Source organism: Pleurodeles waltl, chromosome 7 (assembly GCF_031143425.1).
Source record: "Pleurodeles waltl isolate 20211129_DDA chromosome 7, aPleWal1.hap1.20221129, whole genome shotgun sequence".
Taxonomy (NCBI): Eukaryota; Metazoa; Chordata; class Amphibia; order Caudata; family Salamandridae; genus Pleurodeles; species Pleurodeles waltl.
The window spans coordinates 563,942,055-563,964,803 of record NC_090446.1 but is presented as its reverse complement, the minus strand read 5'-3'; positions in this window follow the sequence as shown (position 1 = coordinate 563,964,803).

Below are 22,749 nucleotides of genomic sequence, written 5' to 3'. Positions count from 1 at the left end.
CGGATGTACTTTGCTATGTGCGATGGTTTCTGTTAATTTGCTCAAGGCCGTTTCATGGACCAGTTGATTGTTGGCCATAATTGTGGCCTGACTTTTAAGGGCTGTTTGTAACGCCTCTCTCTCCTCTTTAGCGTCCTTCATTTGTTGCTCCCACATCAACTGGAGATGGCGTTGTCCCTCCGCGAGTTGAGCAATTACATCCGCCATGGTGGGTTTTTCCTCCATCTTCTTCTATATGTATACTGGGTTCTGATCCCACTTCTGACACCACTTGTATGAGGATGGCAGATTTATGACTCGAGACGTCATTGTTTGGTTTCAGAGAACTGTCTTTTATTGTTCTTGAAACAGTATAAACGGTAAGTATTAGAGATCAAGTTGTTGAGAATAGGTAGGTTGTGGGGTTATTGTCTTGGTTGACTTCTTAGCTCGTCTTCTTCTCTTCTTTCTTCCAGTACCTCGCGGGGAGCGTGGAAAAACAAAAGAGAATAGGTACGGTAAGTGGGGAAGAGGTTTTAGGTTTACTCTCTCTTCTCTTTCCCTTCTCTCTCCCTCTCCTTCCTTATCCCTGTCCCGGTTGTCTTCTTGACTCCTTTATTTCTTTCCCTTGTTTTCCTCTCTTCTGATTCTCCTGAACTGCTTCTTTCCTGCCTTATCCCTCTTTTGCGTCCTGAGTAGGTCTTCTTTTCTCTTGTATGTGTTTTTCCGTCTCTCTCTCTCTCTCTTAGTTGTTTTGATAATACCTCAAGTAGTCTTTTCCGCTGTCTTCATTCCCTTTTCTCTTTCCTGCGTAAGCTCTATCTTCTTGGTGCCTTATTTTCTGTCTCTCTTTTGTCTTTCCTCTATATCTCTGTGTTTAGGGATGTTTTTCTTATTCCGTTCCTGTTACTATATACAGTACTTCCAAATCAGTGCTCCCCCTCCCGTCCCCAAAGTGCCCATTTTCCTTTTCTTCCCTCCCTTCCCCACTCTTCTCCGCCTCCCGTCTCCCTTCCCCGCTCCTTTCCCTGTTCGCGTCTCCGTACCTGGGAGGGCCACGCTTCTCCTGAAGCGTGGCGGCTCAAGAGTAGGCTCCCCGGGGCCAGCATACTCCGTTCCCCGCTGCGATCCCTCTGCTCCAGACTGCCCCGTAATCACACCTGTCCGGCCAGCGGTCTCTGTGTTACCGGGTTCCTCGTCCTTTTGCTCCTTCGACTCCTTCGCTCCTCCGTTGCTACTGGTTCCAGGATGTTTCGGCTCCAGCTCCCGACACACCCTGACATAAGCGAAACTCCACTTTTAACCTGCGGCCGTTCCCGCGATTGCGGTAACCAACCAATCAAAGCGCTGGAGTATCCATTCATCTCCAGGTCATTTGTGGCAGAGTCAGCACAAGCAATGGAATTGTGTGAGTCGGATCGGAGCGACCCATCACAGGGACCCACATAAGTGAGGTGTCATTTTACTTGGGAGACTGAGGGGAAAACTGGGGAGTAGGAATTTTGTGCTGGAGCGGTGATCCTACTAAGAAAAGTCAGGAAAATATGCTTTTTTATGCAAATTTTGAGGTTTACAGAGGAGTCTAGGTAAGAAAATGTTGGGGGAGCCACGCAAGCCACACCTCCCTGGACTCCTTGGGGTGTCTAGTGTTAAAAAATGTCTGGGTTTTGTAGGTTTCCCTAGATGAAGGCCGCACCCAGGACCAAAAACATAGGTGGGCCCTCCCCCCCAAAAACAGGTATTTTTGTAATATATCATATTGATGTGTGCACATACGTCCGTGATGTGCCAAACACTAAAATTGTGAAAAGAAACACACTTAGGTTATGTGAAGAAGACCCCTCACCCACCAACCAAGTTGGTGGCATGCTTCATCATCGGGGTCCCACCCGAGGCACCTAGCGTGTCACAGGTGTGCTGCGATGCCTGATTACAGCGGAGCAGGTTTTGTCATTTTTACCACGCATACTGGTTGGATTTGGCACGAGGGTGAGTGATGGTTCAGTGGATCAAATTTTATTAACAAGAGATTTCACAAAAACGAAATGCACTGCTAATAACTGAAAGGCAAAAAACTGAACCAATGACTCACAGCTCGTGAGCTGTAAAGCGGCGACAAGGCACCAACCGCTTTACAGTCCATTCACACACCTTTCATACATGACACGCACAAGACCATTCACACCGTCAGCCACGGGCCCAGCACATTACAACACTCACACCGACAGACCGCGCCACTCAAGGGCCCATCACTTACATACGCCCACATGCCTGATACAAGAATCACACCAGCTGATGGGAGTGTGGACTGCCGTTTGGCTGGCACCGCCAGCCAAGCGCCACCCCACGCACACCGCCAGCCAAGCGCCACCCCAAGCACACCGCCAGCCAAGCGCCACCCCAAGGACACCGCCAGCCAAGCACCACCCCAAGGACACCGCCAGCCAAGCGCCACCCCAAGCACACCGCCAGCCAAGCGCCACCCCACGCACACCGGCAGCCAAGCGCCACCCCACGCACACCGCCAGCCAAGCGCCACCACACGCACACCGCCAGCCAAGCACCACCCCACGAACACCACCAGCCAAGCGCCACCCCAAGCACACCGCCAGCCAAGCGCCACCCCAAGCACACGCCATCACTTTTTTTGTTTATAAACAACAAAGAAACCACTAATTATAAAATAAGCACAAAACTACAAACACAAAAGCTCTAACTAAATACATGACAGAGATGCCAACCGTGAAACATATGAAAATATAAAACACGGTATTTCCCAGAATTTTTTTTTGGTATGGTAACTTCTGTAACAGCCGGGCACACACAACGCAGGCTTTGAAGGGCATTCGGGGCAGTACATCCGGCTCTCCCTCCGGATTAATCTCCGGGCACATACTCTACATTTCTTTGTGGGCAAGTCTTTTTTGGGAGTGGGAGGAATGTGATCTGGAAAGTGCCGATATTTTAATCTAGCCACATCCTCCACCACTTCTACTCTAGGAACTCTTGCCGGTTCCACCACAATAAGGCTTTCTATCACCGACTCTTGAAATTTAACAAATGTCATCCTTGACTCAGGTGAACAATCCTTGTATACAATAAAGGCATTAAAAGTTGCCAAATGAAATAAATGTAGGGCCAACTTTTTATACCACACATAAGACTTACAAAGAGCAGTGTAAGGTTCCAACCTCTGATCTACTCTATCAACACCACCCATGTGCCTATTGTAGTCCAAAATGCACGCAGGTTTGCGCACTTCCGCAACCTGACCCCAAACAGCCACAGGGGAAGTACTCTCATCATGGACGGTCGATAGCATGTACACATCCCTCCTGTCTGAAAATTTCAGAGCTAGCAGCTCATTATTCCGCAAGGCACTGCACTGTCCCCTCTCAAGTTTTTTACAGACAAGCTCCCTTGGATAGCCTTTCCGGTTAGAACGGATTGTGCCACAAGCAACAGTGTCCACCCTAAACAACTCCTTGAACAACTGCACTCCAGTATAGAAATTATCTACGTACAAATGGTGACCTTTGTTAAACAGCCGTCTAGCAAGTTCCCACACAATTTTTACGCTAACTCCAAAAGTGGCCGGACAACCAGGAGGGTCAATACTGGAATCCCTACCAGTGTAGACCTGGAAATTATACACATATCCTGTACTGCTTTCAGACAGCAGATACAATTTAATCCCATACCGTGCCCTCTTACTAGGAATGTACTGCTTAAAAACTAAACACCCCTTGAAAAGGACGAAAGACTCGTCCACACTTATCTCTTTGCCTGGAACATAGACCTCTGAAAACCGATCCACAAAATGACCAAGGACAGGCCTAATCTTAAAAAGACGGTCACAATCAGGGTGTCATTGTCTACAAAATGCAGCATACGAAGAAGAAGCAAATACCGATTACGTGTCATTGTTGCAGGAAATATAGCAGTTGCCATCAAGAGACTAGTAGACCAATAAGAAGCCAGTGACGGCTTCCTGATCAACCCCATCAAAAAAGACAAACCTAAAAACGTTTTCATCTCTTCCAGATATGTGGGAACCCACTGAGTAGCTCTAGACTGAGGCTTAAGTCTGGCAGCGTTGTCCCGCAAATATTGCTCTGCATACACATTTGTCTGCTCCACAATCTCTTCCAAAAATGCATCGTCCATAAACAAGTGAAAGAAATGGATAGGCAAAAAGTTTTCCGTATTAACTCTACACCCTGGGAGACCAGTAAATGCAGGTAACTGTGGCTGCTCCATGTTTGGGGCAATCCAGGTGTCAGGTCTTCTCATGGGAAACCCTTCAGCCGCAGGCTGCTGCACTCTTGGCACATCAATGTCCTCCTCTAACACAGGCCCTTCATCTGCACTGAGAGTAGCTTCTTCATCAGAAGAATACTCTCGGACAGAAAACTCACTTCCAGAATCTCCTGCTTCCTCCTCTGCCTCAGATGCAGAGTGAGTGTCGTAATCATGGTCTGAAGACGACTCAAAGAGCATGCGAACAACCTGCTGAGCGGTCACTTTGCGGCTAGCCATGATCCTAACAACAAATGGATTGCCAACAACAACTAGCACTAAAATAAGTAATAAACAAAGTGTAGCTTCATCACAAAGAGTTATGTACTACAAAAAACTATACCACTCACTTGCCTGAAAAAGCTACTCACCAACCAACTACTCTGCACAGACACAGCAATCACCAATGATATCCCACTAAAAAGAAGAAAAAAAGCAAATTAGACATATGACAACACAAACATCACTGTGCTCAAATCTAAGGACAATGTCAAACACACAATACTGCATTTAGTACACCACCTACAAACATGTCATTCATGCATGTCAACAATACTCCTTTGGAGTAAATTGCTTTCACTCACCTAAAACATGCAACTATGAAAACCGCAGGACAACTACTGCCAAAACCGCAAAGATCCACAGCAAAGGAAGCAAAAGCGTTGAACTAGAAGAAAAAGAAGAAATAAATTGTTATAATCACAATTACAAATACTTTGCCAGTTGACAAACACCCCACCACCAAGAACTTAGAAGTTGTCCCTGGTACCTAAGTGGATCCTGCCCCCCTCGGGGGTAGATGGGCGTAAAAAAATTGGCCAATCTGCCCCTAAGGGGGGCAGAAATGGGCAACACCTCTGTGCCCCCTTTAGGGGGCGACCCTTCCCAAAGGGGGCACCCCCAGCACAACCCAAAACAAAAACAAAAAATCCCTGCCGTATTGGTGGTTTCTGCCCTCCTTGGGGGCAGATGGTCCTACAAAAATAGGGGCAGAGATGGCCAATACGAACTTTCCCCACTTTAGGGGGGTGACCTTTGCCCAAGGGGTGCCTCCAAACACACACCACACACACACATACCACACAATCCCTGGCGCCTAGTGTGCTTCCACCCCCGGGGCCAGATTGTCCAAAAAATGGCTGGTCTGCCATCGGGGGGCAGAAACAGAAAAAAAATAGTCCCCCAGGGGAGCGACCCTTGCCCAAGGGGTTGCCCCCAAAATAAACAATAAAAACAAAATCCCTGGAGTCTAGTGGATTTCGCCCCCCCCCCCCCCCTTGGGGGCAGATCAGCCCAAAAATTGGCAATCTGCCCCCGGGGGGGGGGGGGCAAATACTAAAAAGATAGCCCCCCAAGGGGACGCCCCCAAAATACACACCCAAAATAAAATCCCTGGTGTCTAGTGGTTTTCGCCCCCCCTGGGGGCAGATCCACTGAAAAATCGGCGGATCTGCCCCCGGGGGGGCGAAATATTAAAAAAATTGCCCCCGGGGGGGGGGGTGACCCATGCCCAAGGGGTCACCCCCAAAATACACCCCCAAAATAAAATCCCTGGTGTCTAGTGGTTTTCGCCCCCCCCCCGGGGGCAGATGCGCCGAAAAATCAGCGGATCTGCCCCCAGGAGGGGCGAAATACTAAAAAAAATTGCCCCCGGGGTGGGCGACCCTTGCCCAAGGGGTCGCCCCCAAAATAAACAACCAAAATAAAATCCCTGGTGTCTAGTGGTTTTTGCCCCCCCCGGGGGCAGATCTGCCGAAAAATCCACGGATCTGCCCCCAGGGTGGGCAAAATACTATAAAAAATTGCCCCCGTGGGGGGCGACCCTTGCCCAAGGGGTCGCCCCCAAAATAAACAACCAAAATAAAATCCCTGGTGTCTAGTGGTTTTTGCCCCCCCCGGGGGCAGATCTGCCGAAAAATCCACGGATCTGCCCCCAGGGTGGGCAAACTACTATAAAAAATTGCCCCCGTGGGGGGCGACCCTTGCCCAAGGGGTCGCCCCCAAAATATACACCCAAAATAAAATCCCTGGTGTCTAGTGGTTTTGGCCCCCCCCTGGGGGCAGATCCGCCGGAAAATCGGCGGATCTGCCCCCAGGGGGGGCGAAATACTAAAAACAATTGCCCCCAGGGGGGCGACCCTTGCCCAAGGGGTCGCCCCCAAAATAAACAAAGAAGAAAATCCCTGGTGTCCTAGTGGAGATTCCTGCTCCACGATCGCGGGCCCTGCCCGCGATCGTGGAGCAGGAATCTTGTGAAAACAGGCACAGGGGGTAAGGAAAAACCCTTTCCTTTCCCCCTGTGTCTGTTTTCACCACCCCCCGCCCCCCAAAAAGGAAAGGACTCACCTTTCCTCCTCGCGCGCTGGAAGCAAATGGCTTCCAGCGCGCCCGGCAACACTAGATGACGTCGGCGCTCTGTGCGCGCGCTGACGTCATCGGATTGCCGGGGGGGGGGTCAGGGGTGGAAGGGGAAGGTCTTCCCCTTCCATCCCCGCCTTGGGGAGGGAGGGCGGTGCACGGGGGCGCGCTAGCGCTCCCCCAAGTTCCCCTGTGCCTTGGACGAGGTCACCTCGTCCAAGGCACAGGGGAACTGTAGCCTTGGACGAGGTCACCTCGTCCAAGGCACAGAACAGGTTAATGCTTTACCTGGTTTAGTGGCATGTTTCAATCTTCATGTTAGGTTACAATTGGGAAACTACTGTGATAGGCTGCTTCCACTTTGGTGATTGATGGTGTATGTTCATATGTGAGACATCATACTGCAGCGGACAATGCACCACTGCTTCCTTAGCTGGAGTTTGACGGTTGGCTGACGCACTAGGGGGCATATTTATACTCTGTTTGCGCCGGATTTGCGTCGTTTTTTTTTACGCAAATCCGACGCAAAGCTAACTCCATATTTATACTTTGGCGTTAGACGCGTCTAGCGCCAAAGTTCTTGGAGTTTGCGCCATTTTTTAGCGTGGACACCTACCTTGCGTTAATGATATGCAAGGTAGGCGTTCCCTTCTAAAAAATGACTCCCAGGCCTGTGCGCCTTATTTAAACTCCCGTGCAAAAATGACGCACAGGAGTGGGCGGGTCAAAAAAAATGACGTCCAGCCGCGTTTGCGTCATTTTTTAACGCCTGCTCAGGGCAGGCATTAAGGGACCTGTGGGCTCGGAAGGAGCCCAGAGGTGCCCTCCCATGCCCCCAGGGACACCCCCTGCCACCCTTGCCCACCCCAGGAGGACGCCCAAGGATGGAGGGACACATCCCAGGGAACTTAAGGTAAGTTCAGGTAAGTACTTTTTTTTTTTTTTTTGTGGCATAGGGGGGCCTGATTTCTGCCTCCCTACATGCCACTATGCCCAATGACCATGCCCAGGGGACATAAGTCCCCTGGGCATGGCCATTGGGCAAGGGGGCATGACTCCTGTCTGTGCTAAGACAGGAGTCATTTCAATGGGGGTTGGGAGTAAAAAAAAATGGTGCAAATCGGGTTGAGGCCAAAATTATGACCCAGCCTGACTTGCCCCATTTTTTGACGCCCAAACTCCATTTTCCCCTACGCCGGCGCTGCCTGGTGTAAGTCATTTTTTTTGACGCACACCAGTCAGCTCCGCCGGCTAACGTCATTCCATGAATAAGGCGCCCGCATGGCGCTTTGGAATGGCGTTAGCCGGCTTTAAAATTTTTGATGCACAACTGCGTTGGCGCAGTTGTGCGTCAAAAAGTATAAATATGGCCCTAGATGACCATATGTGTGGCCTACATATGTCTTGCACAATTTGGCCATGTTTGCCATCAGGAGAAGATAGCAGGGTGACGTACATGGGTACGATACCTCAATGCCTATGGTTCAATGTGTGTGCAGTGGCCACTAATGTAGTTGTAGGCCCAGTGTGTGTGCATCAGAAGATGCATTATAGAAAATATGCTTGTAGTATGTGTAGTCAATGTGTCCATACCATAGATGCAAGTCAATGTGGAAATGCGTTCAGGACATGTGTCAGTAATACATGTGGCAACATCCATTGTGTGGCCTTTCAAGGTTTTGGATAACGTAGACACCACAAATGGAAAAACATGCACCAGATAGATGGCTGACATTTGGTCATGACAATTGCCCACAGTTTCACCATCCTATGGTCCTAGATTTTTGTAAACTGCTTCCTAGGCACTTGTTGGTGAATCTAACAGTGAGTCAGGCAAATGCCTTGACGAAGTGGGTACCTTGTAATTGGGCCAGATAGCCAAAGGTGAAGCCGAAATGTATTATGAGGCCACAGTTGAGGACATATAACTGAGCCACACCTCTCCAGTGGCTGTGGTGGACCAGCATCCGAGGCAGCCCGTGTCCACATATTTCCTGTGATCAATTGCACAGAGGTGTCATGTTCATGTGTGTGGTCCAATGTTGATCCTGTATAAACTGTTGAGGTGTATGTTGTCACTGTTACGTCCAGGTCTCATCATGAGTTAGTGGCAGCTAATCGTGTATCTACTGAGTATCCTTTGGAGGTAAATGTGAGTAAAATCATTGAGGACATGGGAACCTACATGGGGATGGTCCCACCCTGTCACTGAAGACGTGTAATGAGACTTTCAACTGGGCAACCTTGGTGTGCTGAGTGAGATAATGTCTCAGGTGTCATGTTCCGGCAGGTGTCATTGCAACATTTGTACACAGGTTGGCCTCTGTGGATCCCACTGCATCTGGGAACATCATAGCCTCTGTGCAGATTAATATGGCTGCTATTCACCACACACGGGCCATCTCTATTTTTTGGACAATGTTATTCAGCGTGTGAACTGTCAGGGTCCTAACATGTGTAGACTTTTCATGGACATTATCTGAGGTTGCTGGTTCTGCTGGAGCCCACGTACACCATCCCAGGCTATGGCCCAGGTACACTGTCACACTTTGTAGTTCAGGCATTAATGAGGTCCAGACAAGGGATGGGCCATGATTTAGCTATTCAAGGGCAATGTAACAAATATGGTACAAATAAAAGTCAGATGATGCAATACAATGTATTTGAGTATGCATTGATGACGCACATAACAAATTAGCCTCTGAGGAATGAGAGGTTTTGTACAGCAAGTGTGGTACATATGTAGCCACCGGGAATCTTTAGGGTGACCCACGGACAGGTGCCAGTCAGGCTGACAGGATGCAGGGTCAATCAGGATCCAGCAATTTCACAAGTGACATGATCAGTGGTCTGACTAAGACTGGTCGGAGGGAGCAGTAGACAGTTGACATGTCAAACTGCGTATGTCCTGTGTTGTTTTGAAGGTGACACATGAACCCAGAAACTGTGTTACACGGCTTCATTAGTAGCAATGCTTAACGGTGTATTTGTCAAAATGTCAACTTCAATGCTGTTCGAGGCATCAGCAGGGGCGGTGCATGTAAAATTGGGTGGTGTGCATGGAGGTGATCGCTGGTGTGGGCTGCATCACTCTCTCACAAGTCCTGTATGATGAGATTTGCTTTCAAATGGCCAACAGTACCTTTCACATGGGAAGCAATCTACAGGTGATACCAGGGCTTAGAAACTCCAAGCCAGTATATTAATTGAGCTGACATCCATGCAGTCAGATAGTACTATGACAATGGTATACCATAGGAAAGGGTGTAGCACACTGGATGACTCTTGTTAGTGTGTGTGTGTAGAGGAGGGAATATCAGGGTACACATATTCGTATTCCAGGGACCTCTTCAGACAGGTGGGTTGTGACCAGGCGCATGGGTGTGTCAGGATTTTATAAATGGGCTGACATGTCGATGGAATGTCATGTGCTCAATGCTTGTCATATGTGTGGCACTTGTGCTGTGTATGTTCTGCTCATGTGGAACTCTAGTGACAGATAGTCGTTGCAAAGATTGTATGTAGTTGGACTTACTGCTGTCAAGGGTCTGGTCATACAATCCTGTTCCTGAAGCAAAAGCACATCAACTGCCTAATGTATGAGGCCTGTTTTCCCCTAATTGAGTGATGGTGTTTTAGTTGTGTCCCATATGCTGCGATGAAGCATGTTTCCAACATATATGTGTGTAATAGGTGTGGTCCTCTGCTATTGCCCTTCAAAGGTGAACTGTACAGGATCTCAGTCATTTACAGTGTGTGTGTATGTGACCGTTGTATGATACGCATCACATTTGCTGTGGGATTTTCTGTGTCCTGATCGGTATATCATCAATGCTCCATGAGGCAACACACTTCTTCTGATAGTTAGAGCTAAAGGTGTCCAGAAATGATTAGCCAGACCATGATGTGGTGTTTATTATCAGTGTTTATTTACAATAGTTCATAAAGTGGTGATGGTGATTATATTTAAAAAAAATTGCTCACGATGTGTTGGCGCCTACGCACTTTAGCAGCCGTGTTTGGCTGCTTCCCCTCATGTTGCAGTCCAGCATCCTCCTCTTCCTCGTCTTCAGGCATGTGTGGGTCTGGTTCCAGGAGGGGAATGTTCCTTCTTATGCAAATATTGTGCAGGATGGCACATGTTAGTATGATCTTACAGACCATTTCAGGGGAATATAGGAGGCTACCACCAGTGATGTCGAGGCACCTGAATCTCGACTTGAGGATGCCGAAGGTCCTCTCGACTATGCTGCGTGTCCTCCTATGTGCGTCATTGTAAGCACGCTCTGCTGCAGTAGTTGGGTTGCCAAATGGTGTCATGATCCATGGCTGGATCCCATACCCCTGATCAGCTGAAGGAGAAAGAGAATGGGATCCCTTAGATGTAGCTTGGGCCATTTATATCAGCTTGCATGCCAGTAGTTGTCTTGTGTTGTCTGTGTCTCTTTTGTGTTATTGTGTTGCATCCTAGGCTTATAGGATGTACCATCTGCATTGTGTTGTTTTGTTGGCTGAACGAGTGTTTGGCTGGTGAGTGGTTGTCCGCAGTATGTTTAGGAATTTGCAGTACAGTGTGCCCTCCCTTGCACTGTGACTTGTGATACAGGTGTCCCTGTGTCTTCATTGGGGGTGAGATGATAGTTCCATACACAGGTTAATTTTCACAGCGTTGTTAACACGTTGATATCAATGTACCATGTACATCCCATACCTATAGACTTCTGCAATGGATTGTTGAAAACATGATTGTGACGCTTACTATTTGCAGGTGACATTTAGCCGACCCACTTCAAACGTTGTGCACAGATGTATTGACATTAGGCTGTACAGTATTGTCAGATGTGTGACAGGTTCAATGGTGACCAATGAAACATGGCTAGCGATGTCACGACCTCAGTGTGTTCTTGTCAACATGTTGCAGTTGTGGTGTATGTGTTGTGTGTCCTAGAGGGTTTCTGTGCAGTGTGTATATCAGTAGGTTTTCTGTACTTACAGACAAGTAATCCATTGCCATAGCGTCCATCCTGGAAGTGTTGATTGATGGTGCTGTGACGGAAGATGAAAGACTCATGGACACTCCCAGGATATTAAGCCACGATGTTGATGATAATTTCTTGTTGATCGACAATGGCCTGCACATTGATGGAATGTGTGTGCTTCCTGTTGCGGTAGAGGTGTTCAGTTGCAGCAGGTGGCACAAGGTGTACATGTGTGCAGTCGATTGCACCAAGGACGTGTGGGAAGCCACTGATGAGATAGAACCCCTGTTTTGTTTCCTGCTGCTTCTGCAGTGTGTTAGGGAAGCAGATGTGGTGTGGTGTGAGTCTGATGATGGCATCTAGTACTTTGGGCAGGAATGCAGAGAATGATGGCTGTGATATTCCGGCAACCAGGGCACCAGTTGTTTGAAAAGAGCCACTTGCCAGCATGTGGAGTACAGCAAGCAGCTTGGTTTGTGTTGGGATGGTGCGGGGTGTCAGCAAGATGGGTGCCAACTGTGGCTCAATGTTTCGCAGCAGGTGCTGAATGGCTTGCCAGTTCAGCCTGTACCTCTGGATGATGTTGTGTTCCCTGAGGCCATAAAGAGTTGTTCTGGTGCGGAATATCCTCTCCTGCCTTCTGCGCTGCCTTTGCGGTCCCTGCTGGTGTTGTGGTAGCTGCTGTTGTTGTTGCTGTGCTCTGCGTCTACGTGCACGCAGGATGAGAAGCACCTCCATGTCTCCCTTTTGCTGCTCTGGTGTTGCTTCTGTGTGTTCTGATTAAGTACAGGTGTGTTTGCCTCATTTTAACGCCTGCCCTGACCCAGGCGTTAAAATTTGACGCCAATCGGTCTGTGCGTCATTTTTTAAGTCTGCATCCCGACCGTGCATCATTTTTGCCCGGAGGCATAAATACGACGCACGGCCGTTTGAGTCATTTTTTGGACGGGAACACCTACTTTGCATATGTTTAACGCAAGGGGGATTCCCGCCTCCAGAAAACGATGCAAACGCTTGGATTTTGACGCCCGCGGGCGTCAGAGTTTAAATATGGTGCACGGTTTGCGCCGGATGTGCGTCAAATTTTTTGACGCACATTCAGCGCAAACAGAGTATAAATATGCCCCACAGTCCTTTCCGTCGTCTGGTTTCACGTTCACTAGCAGATAATGGTTTACGGGCTGTATTGATTTGCATAGGTTCCTCCTCAGTTGCTCCTCTAGATTCAGAATGAGTCTCATCACAACGATGTGGAATAGAACGTGAGGTTCCTGAATGTGATGGCACACAGTTATATTTCTTCTCGATCCTACATTCATTAATATGATATTTTATGGAGAGAGCTAAGTCCATTAAACCCTTGATGTCCTCCACTCTAGCGGAATGCACTAGTTTGTATTTTATTTCATCCCAAAGACCTCTCCGAAAAAGGGTAACAAGGGTATGTTCTACCCAAGTGGTTTCAGCTGCCAATTGCCTGAATCCTGTGATGTGTTGTAAGACGTCCTGGTTACCTTGTTGGATGTCACATAAGGGTTCTTCTGCCGAGGATTCAAGTCCAGGACGCTCAAACATTTGCTTAAAGGCAGCAACAAAGGCTGGAAAGTCAGACAGACGGGAATCAATTGTGGTCACCAAAGGAGCCGCCCAGGCTAAGGCCGGACCAGACAGGGCACTAATCAGGTATCCTACCTTAGTCTTGTCTTGCACAAATTGAGAAGGTCGAAACGCAAAATAAACTATCATAGCATCAAGGAATTCTCACAACTTGTTGGGATCCCCGGAAAAACGAGGTGTGGTGGCAGAGATGGTGGGAACATCGGTGGTCCTGGAGACTAAGGCTTTTTGTAAAGCCGCGTTTTCGGTTCGTAACTGTTGCAGTTCCTGGTCTTGTTGTTGAATAGTCAGGAGCAACGTTTGGCTTGTTCCTTCTGTGTTCGTCGAAGGGTCTTCCATGAACCTTGACCAAGACTGGAGTTTTGGGCGTTGCAATCTGTCGCGATTTACCTTTCGCTTACTGCCCTGATCAGGTGGAGATGACGTGTGGCCTCGGTTCTTGTAAGTCCTGCTCTAGCTGAGGTAGGGGCGACCCGTTCCGGTAGCCACAGTGGTGCTGACAATAGAACGCGGCCACAGTCCGTGCCCTCCAGATGGAGTCCCAGGGGAAAAACCCTGAAGGAAAAACAGGAATTCCCTAGAACAGGAAAAAAGGATATGAGAAAATCTGAACTTCAACGCCTGGAAAATATCACTGGAAAGGCAGTGGAAAAACAGAAGCAAAAACTGGAACCAGAGAGAAAACCAGCCAGAGCGTGACCACCACAGGAAGAAGTGTTGCAATGCAAAGAGAAGAAGAATCTAACCCTTAGCAGGAAGTGACATGCAGGAAGAAGTAGGAATGCCATCTTGGATTGGGAAGGGGGCTATAGAACAAGCTAGGAAAGACACCATTTTAGTAAGGAGAACAGATGCATGCAGGGAAGGGGAAGAAACAAGAATGGTATGCTGGGAAAGGAAAAATCATGGCTTCACCAGGAAGAAGAAAGAAGAGGAAAAAGCCCTAGATCAGGGGACCAGGTAAGTGAAAGGGCTGGGGGGGCGCGGGTACTCCGCACAAACATCCGTGTCGCATATTGAATGTGGCGAGACCTGACGCCCAACCCTGGGCCTCTGGCCTCGCCGCAGCCAAGAGAACGGACCACGGTCGGAAAAAAGGGCTGCGACGGGCCCCAAGAATTGGAAAACGGACCACGGCCCCCACTGCGGCCCGACCAGGGGAAGCAGCGGGAGCCTGCGGCATGACACAACATCAGGGGTTGCTAAGGTTTGCAGTGGGCAATGATCACTGGAAGTTCGGAGTCCTTCTATTCAGATTGAAAGCCTCTCCAAGGTTATTCATCATGACTTTGTATGCAGTAATTGGCACCTTCCACAAAATTATTATTCATGTTCATTCTTGTTTGGATGATCTTGTCATGGTTTCCAATTCTTCTCTGAAATTAACTTTAGACATTATAGAGGTCACACAAGCCATGAAATATTTGGATTTCTTCTCAGTCTCAAGAAATCAATCTGGATCTTTCTCAGAGCCTAGTATATATTGGAGCATGGTTCCATACAGACGAGGGTCTGGTCTGTCTTCAAGTAGGGAGATGGCTAATGTAAATTCACAGATTGTCAATGCTTCTGAACATGAAACAAGCATACTCAAGAGAATTCCTGCGAGTACAGGGAGACATGGTAAGCAGGGCACAAGTCAGGGGTACATTCCAGTACACAGCGGCCACCCACTATTTTCACAGGGTGAACGCTGTCCACCAGCAAGAAGTGGATCCCACTGAAATATGCTGAACATGTCCCGGTGTCATTTTCAGTCACCTGACACATTCACATGGATGGAACATCAAATGCGTGCCTTATTTTCCTCTACGTTAATACATTTTCTACGCAAATTCAACACTCAGAATACATGAATATTCATTAATGAAACTCAGCGTTAGCAAAATCGTCCCTTTCGCAGCTTGAAAAATGCTTTTTGGGATGTACAAAGCCCAAACTGCGATTCGGTAACTTGTTACCGAATCGCAGTTTGGGTTTTGCGATTCGGTATTAGGAAGGGGCGTGTCAAAGGCGTCCCTTGCTAATACCGAATCCAAATGGTATGTATGATTGTTTTGTGACTGCAAATGCGGTCGCAAATCAATCGCAGTTAGCACCAATTTCAAATTGGTGCTAACCCAGTCGCAAAAGGGAAGGGGTCCACATGGGACCCCTTCCCCTTTGTGAATGCATGCAAAAACATTTTTTCAGAGCAGGCAGTGGTCCCAAGGACCACTGCCGGTCTGAAAAAATGAAAAGAAAACCCTTTATTCTTGTTTTTGAAATGCATTCTGTTTTCTTTTAAGGAAAAAGGGCTGATTTTTTAAAAAAAATTATTTACTTAAAAGCAGTCACAGACATGGTGGTCTGCTGACACCAGCAGTCCACCATCCCTGTGAGTGCCGCCATTCCCAATAGGGTCGCAAATTGCGACCTACCTCAAGAATATTCATGAGGTATGTAATTTGCGACCCCATTGCGAATCGCAGACAGTGTCATTGACACTGTTGTACATCCGGTTTTGCGACTCCAAAATTGTGAGTCGCTAAGACTAGAATTTTGCGAGTCACAAAACTGGATCTTCATACATGTGGCCCTAAATGTGTCATCACAATAAACTTTCCCACACAAAAATGTGCTTCAGCTAAGATTATGTCATCTCCATCCCCTCAAATCTTCGTTCCCTTTTTATAATTTCCCGCTAAACAATTTTTCTCTTTTCAGTTCTTCCCTCCTCTGATCATTTTTCATCTTCTTCAGTTTAATCATTCTACACAATTTACATATTCCCCATGCTCCTATTATGCAAATCACAATAATCAATATCCCTTGTATTGTTTTCAATAATATTCCTTTCCCAATGTTGCTGAGCCAATTTCCCACTGAAGCAAATCCTTTGCCAACTTTCTCCCAAACACCTGGTACATTCAGCTCTTTCAAATGAGCACTTTCATTAGTCAGATTAGTAAGTAAGCTTCTAATTTCTTTACTATTATCAGGAATATACGAGCAGCAATGCCACAAATTAAGCATGTTGCAAACTCCACCATCTTTTGCTAAAAGAATGTGTAACGCAAGGCAGCTCTGAAGAGTCATAGATCTCACCACAGCCATTTCTGTATCCATTAGGATCACGGCTCCTGAAAAATGTGTCACCATGTTATCCACAATAGTAGATAACTTTCAAATCTTTATAGAATTCAGAACAACTCCTACTGAAGGAATAATTGTTCCAAATATATCTCCCACCATACCAGGAGACTCTCTCCTTTCTGTACTGTGATGCAATTCAGTCAATTTCAGTAATCTCTTTAAGTCCTCAAAATGAAATATCTTTGGGAATACTATCCCCAAATAACATGTGCCATACCATCCTCTTGGAAGACGGTAATAAGCATTAGGTCCACAAACGTAATACATACCAGGACTCGCTGGATCCTGTCCATTCAACATAAATGTCCATTTACTCTGAAACAAAAACTCATGCCTACATTCACTCGTTCCCACAAACAAAGCGTCAGTACTTGATCTATGTCTATATTCACAAAGTTTCCCTAAGTGTTACGCATCTAAAGCTAATTTCCCTTGTGTTTTTATTTCACTAAAAGCGTAATCATTTCTATAAGTCCTTTTCTCTAAGCCCTTTTCTAACTTCTCCTTTAATGCCTTTCTCCTGTCATCTGTCTGATCTAAGAAACTCTTAAAAGTTAATGAAGGATCGAAGAAACCCCTCACTAATATTATGTCATTGTCTTTGGCTACTCTGCTCAGGTACCTAACTATGGGGAGAAACGAAAACACTATGGGGGTGATTCTAACTTCGGCGGGCGGCGGAGGCCGCCCGCCAAAGTTCCCCCACCAAAATACCGCTCCGCGGTCGAAAGACCGCTGAGGGTATTTTGGGATTTGCACTGGGCTGGCGGGCGGCCGCCAAAAGGCCGCCCGCCAGCCCAGGGCAAATCAACCTTCCCACGAGGACGCCGGCTCAGAATTGAGCCGGCGTAGTGGGAAGGTGCGACGGATGCAGTGGCACCCGTCACGTATTTCAGTGTCTGCATAGCAGACACTGAAATACTTTGTGGGGCCCTCTTACGGGGGCCCCTGCAGTGCCCATGCCATTGGCATGGGCACTGCAGGGGCCCCCAGGGGCCCCGCGGCACCCCGTACCGCCATCCTGTTCCTGGCGGGTCTCAGATGGCGGTAGGGGGTGTCAGAATCCCCATGGCGGCGGAGCGCGCTCTGCCGCCATGGAGGATTCTGCAGGGCAGCGGGAAACCGGCGGGAGACCGCCGGTTTCCCGCATCTGACCGCGGCCGAACCGCCGCGGTCAGAATGCCCTGCGGGGCACCGCCGGTCTGTCGGCGGTGCTCCCGCCGACCCTGGACCGCCGGGGTCAGAATGACCCCCTTTGCCATGGTTGGAGTAGAAATATTGAATGTAGTCCTGGTTATTGAATCTTGATAGTAACAGACTACAATTTATCCTATAAGTAAGAGGCAAAGTATGATAGGTAACTCCTTCTTTGACTGATGAAGTAATCTGCGTACCCATAAAACAATTCCTTGCATCCATTGTCTCAACATACTCATTCAGTAAGTGATAGAAGACATTAGAAGAAAGTTCCCCTTGTGCAGTGTCTACGTGCAGATAATTCTCATCTAACCTAAACTTCTCTATCACTGTTAATGCAGTAGTTGTCTCGAAAGCTGAAGTATTGTTGGCTCTAATCTTGTCAAGAACAGTCATTCCCACAATCAATATCACACATACAATTGCCAAACCAATACTCATGTATTTACAGCACCTGTTCTTCCTACCCTGCTGACTAATGTTACTCATGATCTGTAAAGAATGAGAAAATAGAAGAGAACATTTTGAAATTATGCTGCAAAAATCAAAAACAAAAATCTTCTATCAGCAGTTATTTACAGCTTCAATCTCACTTCCAGGATACTTTTTCTAAAAAATTGGAAAGTTTGTCAAAAATTGTGTTTAGCAGCTTGTAAAATCAGGTTATCGTGCTAAATCAGGTTATCAAAAGTCTTTTCCAGTTACTTTCAATAGTTTCTTTCTCTTTCTACTTTTTCTCAATTTGTCTAAACAGTTCAGTTTATCAGCTTCCTTCAAGTGTCAAAATACTGACCTGGAATGTCTCGATCAAAACAAAAAGACAAAAACTCGCTTTGCCATTTACTTGTTGGTGCATACGCCCATTCAGGACCTGCGTATCTTCGACTTGCTATTCTCTTTCTTTTCAACTTTCAATCTCCATTCAATTCTCCTTTACTTAGGTCTTCCCTTATTGTCGTATCTACTTCTTCCTCTATTGTTGTCACAACAACTTCTTCCTTTCTCTTTGCTTGTGACTCTGGCCACTTATCTCCTTTCAGTGGACCCTTGGTCAATGCTTTTTACAGTGATGAACTCGAAACTTCTTCTTGCTCTGCAGGATTCTCTCTTGACGGTCCTAAAACTGGGTCAGGAGGAGTCAGACCACCTTGGCTCTGATCCGCCTCAACCCTTTCTCCTTTGGAGTCTGGTGTTTGTCTCTCAAATTTGTCTACTTCTGGAAAAGCCCTCCTCTGACTAGGCTCTCCTGCTGCCTCAATTGATATTGGCTCACTGTCGCTCTCCTGGAGGTCTTCTCTTTCGTCTCTCACAGGAGTGATTGAACCGTTCTCAACTTGCTCAGATCTGGCCTCACTTCCTCTTTTTTCTCCTTCCGGCTCTGAGGCTTGTCTGGTCATTGCTAGTACTCATTGTCCAAAGGACATGCCACTTTTCTTGTGTGGCTGGCGTTTATCCAGTTCGGAACTCCAGCACACTTCACAGCTGTGGTAGCGATCAGCACTACCTGGAAAGGGCCTTTTTACTGACGTTCCAAACATGTCTTCATCACATGTTCTCAGACCACAACCCAGTCACCCGCTCTCAGGTTGTGTCCTTGTTCTTGGGACGGTTGCAATGTAGTGGCTTCTACCTTCTGAGAGAAATAGCGAAACACATCAGCTAGACCTTTGCAGTAGTCCAACATCATGTCATCTGTTATCTTCACAAAAGCATTCGCAGGCACCGCTGGCAACCTCATTGCTCAGCCCATGAGGATCTCGTGCGGTAAGAATCCTGTCTTCCTGTCGGGTGTGTTTCTCATTGTCATCAGAACTAACGGCAGTGGGTTAGACCATTTCAAATTCATGGAGGCACACATTTTCGCCATCCTTGATTTCAAGGTACCATTCATCTGTTCCACTAGTCCTGATGCTTCAGGGCGGGAACTACAATGCAACTTCAGTTCAATGTTCAATGCTGCACATAGTAATTTAATTGCTTCATTGTTGAAGTGACTTTCTCTATCTAATTCTAAAGAGATCGGAAATCCAAAACGTGTTCCCTAAGCAGTAATATTGCGATTTCAGGTGTGCACTACATTTCACCACAGCAATCTTTTCAGGCAGCTGTATAGCTTGCAACAAATCTCAGATTCTCTCACCATTTCTCACTGGTGAACCAGAAGAAGTCACAAAACCTCTCTGTGACCACAACTGGCAAAAGTCATGGACTATTACAAGTCCATACTGGCTATCAGTATAAATGGTAGCTTCAAGCTGAGCAGAAACATGGCACACTCTAGTAAGGGCTACCAGTTCCGCTACCTGTGCGGAATATACTCCCAGAAGCCAAGGCGCTTCCAGTATACCATTAATTGTGCACACAGCATATCCCCGTATTGCCTCTTACACATGAACCATCAACAAATGTAATTCAGTCATTTTCTTCCAGTCGGGTGTCTCTAATATCAGGTCTCAGTTTTGTGCACAGATCAGTTACTTCAAGACAATCATGCTCAATGTCTTCTAATTTTTCAGCTTCAACATTTTAATTCAGAAGCAAGGTTGCCGGGGTAAGCATTGTACATCTTTTGAATGACACACTTGGTGACCCCAAAATACTTGTCTCATAATGTGTCAATCTTGCGCCTGTCAGGTACTGGGTTTTTGTTCTGGTAAGTAAAACTTCAACTGAGTGGGGGACCGTAACTGTCAGGAGATGTCCCATCACAATACCTTCACACTGTGTGAGGCTCTGTCCAACTGCTGCAACTGCACGTAAACAGCCTGGTAAAGCTTCTGCGACTGGGTCCAAAGTAGCTGAAAAATATGCTACTGGATGGTTTACACCTGCATGGACCTGCATCAAGGCAGACTAAGAACATGCATTACGCACATGACAAAACAACGTGAAGGACTTTGTGTAGTCAGGCATACCCAATGCTGTAGCTTTGTACAGACTCTCTTTCAATTCAGAAAACGCTTTCATGCAAGCCTGGTCTAACACTAGGGGATCAGTGACCTCCTTGTGGGTCAGCTTCTGCAATGGTTTGGAAATGACCAAAAAATTAGGAATCCATTGGCGACAGCAGCCTACCATCCCTAAAAACATCCTGACATCTCTCTGGGTTGTTGGGGGACTCATCTGCAGTATGGCTGTGACCCTTTCTCTGGATATTTTCCTTATTCCTTTCTAAATCTGGTGACTCAAGTATTTCACTTCTTTCTGACAGTATTATAATTTATGTGGAGACACTTTATGACCATTCTTTCCTAAATGGTTCAGCAAGGCAATTGGGTCATATTTGAACTCGTCCCTTGTTTTGGATGCAATCAACAAGTCATCAATGTACTGTACCAATGTTGATTGGAAAGGCAATTCCAACGACTCCAAATTATTTTTCAAGATCTGATTGAATATAGAAGGTGACTCAGAAAACTCTTGAGGAATTCTACACCAACAGTAAACTCGGTCCAAAATTTGAATCAAAAGAGGAATTGGCTATCCTCATGAAGAGGCACAGAAAAGAACGCTTGTGACAAGTCTATGACAATGAACCATTCAGCATCACATGGAATCTGAAACAGAATCACAGCTGGATTTGGCACCACAGGGTAACATTTGACCACAATGTCATTTATTTTTCTCAAATCCTGGACAATTTGAACCTTCCCACAGGGCTTTTTCAGTCCCATTATCAGTGAATTACATGGGCTGCTCAACATCTCTTTCAAGACCCCTTATTTCACAAATTCTGCAATTATGTCTGCAACCTTCATAAGGACATCCTGTGGCATATGGTACTGGGGAATCTGAGGAAAAATTTAGTTCGGCTTTACAGGAACTTTAACTAGCTCAACTCCCTTTATCAGGCCAATCTCTTCCCTGTCAAATCCCACACTTCTTTTTTAACCGTTTCCTGTAAATCAGGAAGAAGCTCTTACACAGTGAACACAGGAAAGAAATGAATCAGGGGGTACTCCTCTTTTATCGCCTCACACTCGGTCTCTGGAGCTGGGTCATCCTCATTCATCACTATTCGTCTGGATCTTGATTCCATCATTTGAGCAAGTAATCAAGCACCTGGTTTTACACAGCAAGTCTCTTCCCAGTAGGGATACCGGACTTGAATCACAGACTAAAAATTTGTGCAATCCTTTAAAGTTGTCAATTTTTACCTGAACTGGTTCTGTGATTGGGTTGGTCAAATACTGATTCGTTACTCCCAGAGTCTGAGCTGTCTTGCCTGAAAGGGGCAAGGCTGGACTTCTGCAGTTCTTACTGTAGAGCGTGTAGCTCCTGTGTCCACCAAGAATGAAACCTTGTGACCCATTACCTTTCCCTTCACATATGTGCTTTTCTGATCTACTTCTAAAGAAGCTGCAAGCACACATTCCTCTTCATCCGAACTCTCGCTCACCCAATCATCATTTATTCCGTTCTCACTGTGTAATGGGAATTGGTGAACTGTGTTATTACTTTGATTAGACCTCTGACCTGTGACCTGTTGAGGAAGCATCACTTACTGCTGTTCCATAGGAGCCTGAGGTATTTGAATTTACTGTCTAGGTACCATCTGAACCTGCTGTTGCATTGGCTGCAACTGTGTCATTTGTAAATATGGCATTTGCACCTGCTGTATGGGTTGGAAATTCTGCATCTGATTCACATTATTTTGAAAATTCAGATTATGACCTCTCATTCTCGGTCCTCTCATGTTTTGGAACAAGTTGATGTCACTTGTTTGCTGAATGACACCTTCCTGCACCATTATCGGACACTCCCACTTCCAATGTCCGACCGCTCCGCAAGCGTGACAAGGCAACACTGTTTTCATTGCCTGCATATCATTCTGAACCACTACGCATTCAAATTGGGACCACGATTTCCATTGCCCATTCCTCCGCAATCTCTACCTCTCATCTGATTTGGAAACATCACGTTTCCCTGTTGCTGCTGTCGCTGTGGAAAATGTCCCTACATTCCTGTTTGTGCTACTTTAATCTGTATCACCATCGCCTTTTCCTTGAATTTTCTCTGCTTCAACTCAATCTCGTCACTACAGTACTTTGCATACTGCAACACCTTATCAATTGGCTTTGCTTGCCAGCAAATCAAATGAGTCTTAATTATCTGACTAATTTCAGGTATCAAACCTTTCACAAATCTGAACATAAAATGAATCATCTCTTTCGGCTCGATTGTT